Raw genomic sequence first — 8,994 nt, forward strand, 5'->3', positions numbered from 1 at the left:
TGATAGAGTCTTTTTGAATTTCAAGAAAGCATTAGCAAGTCTGTTACACCAAAGGCTCTTAAGGAAACCAAGCAACCATGGGAAGAAACTGTGGGTTGAAAGGGGTAAATAATTGATTAAAAGTCAGGAAATAGAGAGCAGGCCTTAATACTGTGTCCTTGTGGAGGGAGGACAGTGCTGGGTACCTACGAGATCTGTGCTGCAATCTCTGCGCTACTTAGCCTGGAAAAGAGGGTCAAAAATGAGGTGATGAATATACTGAAGTTAATCAGTTTGAAAAGACGATGCACAAATTCTGTGAAGAAATTGCAAAGAACCTTCAGAATTTGTGTTATTAGCAATAAAATGGCAGGTTAAATTAAATAGATTTGAAGTATAGGTAAATGCAAAGTGATGCACTCTGACTTCACTTGCAAAATACTGGGATCTGAGATGTCATCACTGCTGCTGAGGGAGAACTCAGAGACCTAAGGAGCAGTCTTGTAAACACTGCTACTGTTAAATAGTGTCATCCATGACCTTAGTACAAAAAGGAGGAGAATGTGCAATCTGGAGATTGTACAAAAGACCCATTCTGTGGAAAGTGACTGTAGTATAATAGTGGAAGAACTGGTCACTCTGAATACTAAAGTAATCTGACTGGGACTTGGTGACTGAAAGCAAAAATCTTTGCTATGAAATGGTCCTCAACTGGGGAAAAACTGATCACGGAAAAATTTAGCTTGGCAAATATAATACCTAAACCTCAAGGGATTAAATCCTGAGAGAGTATTTCAAGTGACCTAGTCATTAAAGAAATGTCCAACTAGTTTTGCTCTGCAGTTTGATCAGTTAATAAACAAGATCTATTTTAAAATGATAATCCTGTGAAGTAACTACCCAAAGGAATATGGTTAAGATTAATTTCCAAAGTTGTCCTTTCAGTTCTCTTGTAAAAGTACAAACTAAAATTCAGCTTTACAAAAGACAGGAAAATTCCCAGGTGTTTGTGGTTGTACTGGAGATATAAACTGGAGACATGAGCCAAGCATATAAATGCCAATCCAGTAATTCTGATTTCTTGCAAAGTCTCATTGAAGCAGAGGCATAACTTAGGGAGACCCATGCAAAGAGATCTACCTGCCCCTGTGGTCACATTAAAAGGAAAGCTGCAGATATTTGCATCTCCCACTGCAGATATTTACATCTCCCACTTCAGTGGTACCTCCAGGTACAGCTCTGTACTGATGGCACTGGGGCTGGGAGGAGGGAAGGGCTCCTCCACTTACTCTTGTGCCATTCAATGCCATCTCATAAATTCTGCTGCCCTATGAGAGTACTGTTGTGTGATAGTGCAATTTGAGCCTTATCAGATATTCTCTGCCCTGGGACAGCACAAATTGATGGAGCTACATGGCTTTTGCACCTCTGCTGGCTTGAGTCTGACTGGCTCGGACTTCAGAGAGTGAGCTCGCATATGCTCTGCTTATCCCTGTACACACATTCACCTCCTTCAACTTACTTTCTTGTGTATTGAGGAGAGACCACTGCCTTCATTTCATACTGGAAGAACTGAGGCTATAGGAGATAAAAAAGGTCACAAGTCTTATGACCTAAAAGAAATTAAAAACAGGTTTTCTAAAGTTCCAGGGTGATATCCTGACCCCTCAGCCTTGTTATATTGAGTTGTTCCCTCTACCATCCTAAACTTTTAAAACTTTCAAATTTTTTTTCTGTGGAAGTTCATTTGCTCTACTCCGATGCTTTTGTTATCCCAATTCCAGCCACCACACAGCATTTCTTCAAGGTAACAAGAGACTCAGAAAGGCAACGTTTTGAATGAGCAGCTAACATGAGACATTATAATCTGGTATCAGCTTTCTATCTGTCAGGTGCAGTCTAAAAAGACAAGGAGAGATAGAAGAAGAGGGAATCAGGGGACTGCATTTTAAGGAAATTAAATTATTATCCTGGTATCATTGCAAAGTGAGACTGTAAAGGTTGTACACTGAAAGACATGCAAATATTCTTCACTTTTCCTTTCATTTCAAAACAATCCTGAGGAAGATAAACAGCGTTGGCATGATTCTCTCTTGCATGAGCTCATACAAAATACATGACAAAAAACAAACATATTTTAATATAGAAACACAATGAGAAAACCTGAAGTAGCTAAAGATTTGCTGAAATGGTTCTTGTTCTTCAGTGCAGCCAGACATGAAGTTCCCTTCTGTACAAAAATGTTCTCATCATGATAACTGAAATTATAAAGAGCTCAAGAGTTTCATGTTTTCCTTGTACATATTACATTTGTGGTTGATAGAATGCTTTAAAAAGGGTAAATTCATAGCAATTATGTTATAGGGTCCAAACAAGGAGGAAAGAGGGGAAGGAAAATAACAGTTGATTTATCTTTATTTTTATTTTTGGGGGGCTAGGTTGGGGAACTTACAGAATTTCAGAAGAAGTAAAGATTTTTAGATGTAGAGTATATGGATAGCCCAATCTGATCCATCTCTAGAAGTGTGCTAGAAGTTTAGTGGCACTTCACAGGAACTAAAAAAAATCTGTGAAAGCTCTTTCCCTGAAGTTTCTAAAAATAAGTAATTCATAATGTAACAGCAATGCCATGCAGCAGTCAGAGCTCCAGGAAATCAGGAAGGATCACCCCTTTCCTATCCCAAAAGGCAGTGTGCATCACTTTACCTGCTGAGGGCTGTGTCTTGAATAATTTCAGTGGGGAATTCACGTCGCCACTCCATGAACTGATGTTTTAATTCCATATCGTGTTGGTGACCATACATGTTGTCACACATAATGATGCAATCCAAGAAACTGTCACCTTTAGCTTCATATTGGTTCAATATTTCCTGACAACATTGCGTACAATGTTTTTTTCTGTTCCTATGCAAGCATTTATGGAACCCATCTGGCACAAACTTTGCAATAATATTCTGACTGCTTCACTGTGCTCACGTCTACTGTTTGATCTCCATAAATGTTCAGCAAGTGTCAATGAATGTCAATGGTTGCAACTTTTTCTGCATGGAGGAATTCAATTCCACAACTTTGCTTCATACACAGTTCCATGTCGAGCATCACTTTGTCAGACTGTCCCTCTGCTGTCATCTGTTGCGTATTTTTCTAGTACTCTTCTTTTCAAAAATTGCTTCAATAGTGCTTATTGGGTTTTGGAGCTCTCAAACAAAAAATGTTTTTGTGCCTCAAACTACAGTTAGATTTACCTTAACCAAACCTAGGATATCCAAATAAGATTATTAATAAAATTAAACCAAACATACTGGTTTTTGCTATGTTTATGAAGGTCTATTTGCAATTATTTTTCTCTCGAAGTGTGAAATATACCGCTTTGATGCCAAAATTTCTACATTCTGCTTTTTCCAAATGTAAGGCACTGAGAAGCTAGCTTGCCATAAGAGAATAGGCAAGACTTTTCAAACTGTTTGCTATCCCGAGCAGCCCCAGGCTCTGCAGAAAGGCAGTCTGACATGTCTCAGCAGCAACAGGGGATAGACTTCTTCTCCAGTGGCATAATTCCAAATCTTCTGGGGCTGAAAAACTGTGTGCTGGTGGATCCCTTATGGTACAGAGATGATAATATTGTCTTTCACAGACTGCAGAGGGAGATAAGGGGGGAAGGAGTGTGATTGACCTGGACAGCTAAAAGAAGAATTTCTTTAAAAAAAATATGCAGAAGAAGGAAAAGAGGGAGTAGGAAAGAGATGAATGAGGAGCGAGGAGAGGAATTTTCATGTTCTCTCACAGTCAGTGAGAGAACTGTGTGGGATCTACAGCCTTTGAGTAAATATCAGAGATAACTTCTGCTCAGAGCATTAAAAGAGAGGAAGTAAATCTTTTCCAAAGACCAGGACTGAAAGAGAGCTTTTGAAAGAGAAAACCATAGTGATTGTGCACATACTAATTTCTGAAGGCTTCAGGATCACTCCCTTTTCTGCTTGTAGACCAACCATATGACATGTTTCTCTCAGTCTCCCATTGCTCCCCTGCATACAAGAGGTTCTTCCCATCTATTCTGGGAACTCATCGAACACTCATGCTCATGCCAGGTTCTGTGAGTGCCCTTCAAGCTCTCCTTCCTGTGAGAGAACCATACACTGCTTTTTTTGAAGCCAAAGGCTTTCTGTCATACTATTTCCTCCTTTGTGATATATCTTCAATACTTCACTCCTTTTCTTCTATTTTCTCCCAGCTTCCCTAACTTTATGAGCTGTGTGCCTTTTACTTCTTTCCTGTTCCTATTTCTTCCTCCCACCTGCCCTGGGCTCTCCCACTCTCTGCTTCTCTGAGATTTTATTATAAAAAGAACCTTCATAATCTTTCTGCTACTTCTGCTGTTCCACCCATCTCATCCTTATTGTTATCTTTTATTTTTCTCTGGGGCATATATCTTTCCTGGTGCCAAGCTCATTTAGTATAATGGCAGAGATGTGATTGGAGGCTGTGTCATGCTGGAGGCTGTTTATGGATGCCTACAACTCATTCTGTTTGTAGGCAATGACAGACAAACGGAGAAATGTCATCACGTGTAAGTCTCAAAAAAGAAAGCAGAAGGTATTGCAAAGAAGAAATGAGGCTGTTAACAAAGCAGGTGCCTCTTCAGCCATGTTTCAGGTTCCTCAGCGAACTCAGCTCTTTTGTCCTCCGAGTTCCACCGGCAGGAACCTTTCCTGATGCTCTTAAGTCTATGATACAAAGGTTACCACACCCTAAATGACTCCCTTTAATGTTTTCTACTGCTGAGGCTATTTTCAATGTTTTGTTCTTGTCATGCGTTCTGTATAAGGTATTAGTCACTATAGCAACCTTAACTGCAATTTGACCAAGAATATAAATGAGAAATGTGTACGTTACACAGAGTTCTGTATACAATACCTTCCAGACGTTCATAGGCAGAAGAATTACAAAAGATCTAAAAAGTGATCAAATAAGAGCCCTTACCTTATTTAGAAAAACAAACTGCAATACAAATTGTTTCAACTCTGCAAAGCATCAGGCATGATTTACAGAGGTAACACTTCACGTTATTAAAATTGTCTCTGTTAGCGACATTTTTGTAACAGTGACTTACAATAATGCACACTTTATATCAAACAAGGTAAAACAGCACATATTGTCATTAAGAGAAATAATGGATTATAATTTACTGTGTCCAGGTCTGGGACCCCCAATACAAAAAGACAGCAAACTGTTAGAGACGGTCCATAGGAGGACCACAAAGATGATCAGAGGGCTGGAGAACCTCCCCTGTGAAGACAGGCTGAGGGAGCTGAGCCTGTTCAGCCTGGAGAAGAGAAGGCTGCAGGGTGACATCACTGCAGACTTCCAGTGCCAGAAGGGAGCCTACAAACAGGAGGGGAGTCAACTCTTTACAAGGGTAGATAATGGCAGGACAAGGGGAAATGGCTTTAAGTTGAAGAAGAGAAGATTTAGGTTCAATATCAGGGGGAAGTTCTTTACTATGAGAGTGGTGAGGTGCTGGAACTGGCTGCCCAGAGAGGTTGTGGATTCCCTGTCCCTGCAGGTGTTCACGGCCAGGCTGGATGGGGCCCTGGGCAGCATAGTCTAGTATTAGATGTGCAGGTTGGCAGCCCTGCTTGCAGCAGGGGTGTTGGAGCTTGATGATCCTTGAGGTCCCTTCCAACACAAACCATTCTATGATTCTATGATAATTCTGCAAGACAGATAAAAGTGTTTTAGCCATGTTTAGAGGAACCCCAAAATATTAACTTGGGGAAAGAATCCCTGAGGTCTAGTGAATTTGACAAAGTAAAAAATATTAGTAGCCAGTTCATAAATCCGAGAGGCTGCATTCTTAGCAAAATGTAATTTATACAACTGTAAATCAGTATGAATCCATGAAGTCACTGCCAGAAAGTTATAGCGCAACTCCCACAGTGAGAAAAGCAGCAGCCCATGTTGTGTGCTGTAAAAGTGTGACAAAACCTGATGGCTTTGTCTGGAGCAGCAGTCTCCACCCTCTCATTAAAAAATCATGACCCAGTCCTATCAGTGGCATCTTTCAGGGATATCTACATCTGCATAAATAGCCCCGAGCTTCTGCCTGCCAAGGTGCAAGCCACGGGGTGAGACATGCTTAGGTGCAGTGGGTGTACCAATGCATCTCTGCAAGATACTAAGAGAGACATCACAGAATCACAGAATTGTAGGGGTTGGAAGGGAACTCTAGAGATCATCAAGTCCAACTCCCATCAGCACATCAAGAGTTATTTGTGGCAACATGTACACTGAATCACCAACTTGGGTTACACATTAAGAAATTAATAATTAATCAATTCTGAATTTATTTTTTTAAGCAAAAGTAATTAAAAGTACTAGTTGGATTTAGTCATTAGAGTATTTAAGCAAGAATTAATTCAGCTGTTAAACAGCAGGTCAAAAATTAAGAGAATAGCTTTCAGGGACGTTGCAATTCATGAACTGGCAAAGCTTGCCTGCAGAGCAATGGAGCTTTAGCCCTGATCTCTCTCTGTATTGAAGAGTGTTAAACTCGGTGGAATATTTTATGCACACAGGTGGGTTTTCTCGTGCCTCACTCAAATGAATTTTCATCATCATTCCAACAAAATCTAGTTGTATGAAATGATTCCTTCATAAGGGATACTAATCCAGAAAGAAAATGAATTAATATGGAATATTTTCTTCATTTCCATGATTTTGAAGCAAACCCAGCAGAATCACTACTCTGAAATATTTGTCTGTTTGAATTCCCTGTGTTCTCTCAGTCCAATTTCCATATTTTGCACGTTATCTTGCAGGTTCTCCATAGCTCTGCCCTTGCAAACACTTCAGTGCTATTACGCAAGCATCTTCAATGACATTCCAGTAAAAATAAGCAAGTACTTAAGTGTTTTCAAGAATGGAGACCTGGTGAGCATTTCATTCAAGAACAGCCAGATCTAGACATAAAGGAGCTGATTCCTTTTGAGTAGAAGAAATAAATGCTTTGTATCGTGCTATATTTTAGGTGAATAGGAATTAACTGACAATGATACAATGAGGCATGCAGTTATAAACCATTGCCAAGGGATAGGAAACATTTGCAGAATCACAGAATCACATCAATATTGTTCCAATATGTGTGTTTTGGGACAGAAGACATAAGTCATGTAAATCAACAGTGTTCCTTAAAAATCAATGGAGCCACATCAATTTCTGTCAGCTGAAATTCTGGCTTATGCACTGATGACAAATGCAAATCAAGAAACAAAATATATCAAAACGGATGTTGATTTTTCTTAGAGTAAGAGCACCGGGAAAATAACACATTTAAAACTTGAGATATTTTCTTGCTATATCCCCAAGAAATAAATTCTCCAAGGAGCAAATAGTCACGGCTCCATTGATCTGAACGACATTGCCTTCTGTTTATAAGAGAGGAGGCAATATCACAATTTCACAAAGGCATTTACAGCTTCTTATCTGCATGTATAGCTCATGGGAATAGCAATGAAGTCTACAGAAACTTTAGCTGTGTAATAATGAGAATGATTTAGGCAGGTAACACTAACATTTTCAGACATAGATTTCTATCACAAGCACAACTCCTACTGCAGCCTTTAGTAATTGTGTTTATGGAGGGCTTGGAAGATGGATGTGTAAAAACAAAACCAGTTTCAGATCCTCAGGGTGGGTAAAAATCTGTCCTTGACTGCACACTGAATTTCAGACATTAAAAGCAAGCAGTGCTTTTATAGGGTACAAATCATCTCCTGTTCACCAGATGAGACCTCTGCCTTTTTTTTCTATGCCAGAAAAAGTGTAGATTGCAACATTCATATTGTTTAGTATAGAGTTTGTAAGAAAATATCAGTTTATTCTATACTTTGAAGTTGTGATGCCGTCTTAAACGGAAGGTCTGCAAATCAGTGTACTGGGTACAGCTGCAGTCTTACAGGGATTAATCTACCTTCATGAAGCTGTCTCAGTATATAAGCAGATGAAAGCTAGTGGACTTTGTGAATGCAATATATGCATATCTTTACATATAATGCAGACAACAAAATTGAACTTGATGACCTTATAGTAACTTGTGGAAATTACAAAAATTTACTATTTGTAGTAAATATCCTGTGAATAAATTCAGCTTCCTTCCAGGCTCCTACTCCTTGTGCCTCCAGATCTGCCTTGCAATGTCAATTCCATGTCAATTTCCTGGAAAAAAAAAAAAATCCACAAAATGATTTCTGCTAAAGGTGATGAAAAAGGTGCAGGGATGTAAGTCACTTCTGACAGATAATAATATGGATCATCTTAATTTAATAATCAATAAAATCACCACTGAATACAGAAAGTGTGTCTGCTGTTCAGAAGCATTAACTATCTTTTCTTTGTCTAAAAAGATTCAGGGTAATCTTGTGGGGAAAATTGAACAAACACATCTTACATTTTCAGAAACAAATGATGATCAAATACAATTGGCAAGCTAATTATAGTGCTGCTTTGTCTGGTGTTTCTTTCTTTTTTTTTTTTCTTTTGAATTTAAACTATTCAGGAACAAATACATAAAAGAAGAATCTATCTGAACACCTCAGCTACCAAAACATTTCTCAACCCTTGTATAATTCTCCACTCTTCTAGGATTGTTATTAGGAAAAATTTCTTCTCAGAAAGAGCAGTGAGGCACTGGAACAGGCTGCCCAGGGAGGTGGTGGAGTCACCATCCCTGGAGGTGTTCAAGAAACATGTAGATGGGGCACTAAGGAGCACAGTGGGTGTAGTGGTGATGGGCTGGTAGCTGGACAAGATGAACTTAGAGTCTTTTCCAACCTTAATGATTCTATGATTCCATGGTATCAGTGTACACATCAGTTTCTGCTAAAGAACTGATCAGAATCACATGACTACAGCTCTCTCCTGTTGAAACTGACATGCTGAGACTTTACCAAGTGCAGCTGGTGCTGTGTAGTCAAGAACATTATTATGAGAAGCCCAAGCATATGAGCAGTCTCCACA

This window comes from Numida meleagris, chromosome 3 (genome assembly GCF_002078875.1).
Source record: "Numida meleagris isolate 19003 breed g44 Domestic line chromosome 3, NumMel1.0, whole genome shotgun sequence".
Classification (NCBI taxonomy): Eukaryota; Metazoa; Chordata; class Aves; order Galliformes; family Numididae; genus Numida; species Numida meleagris.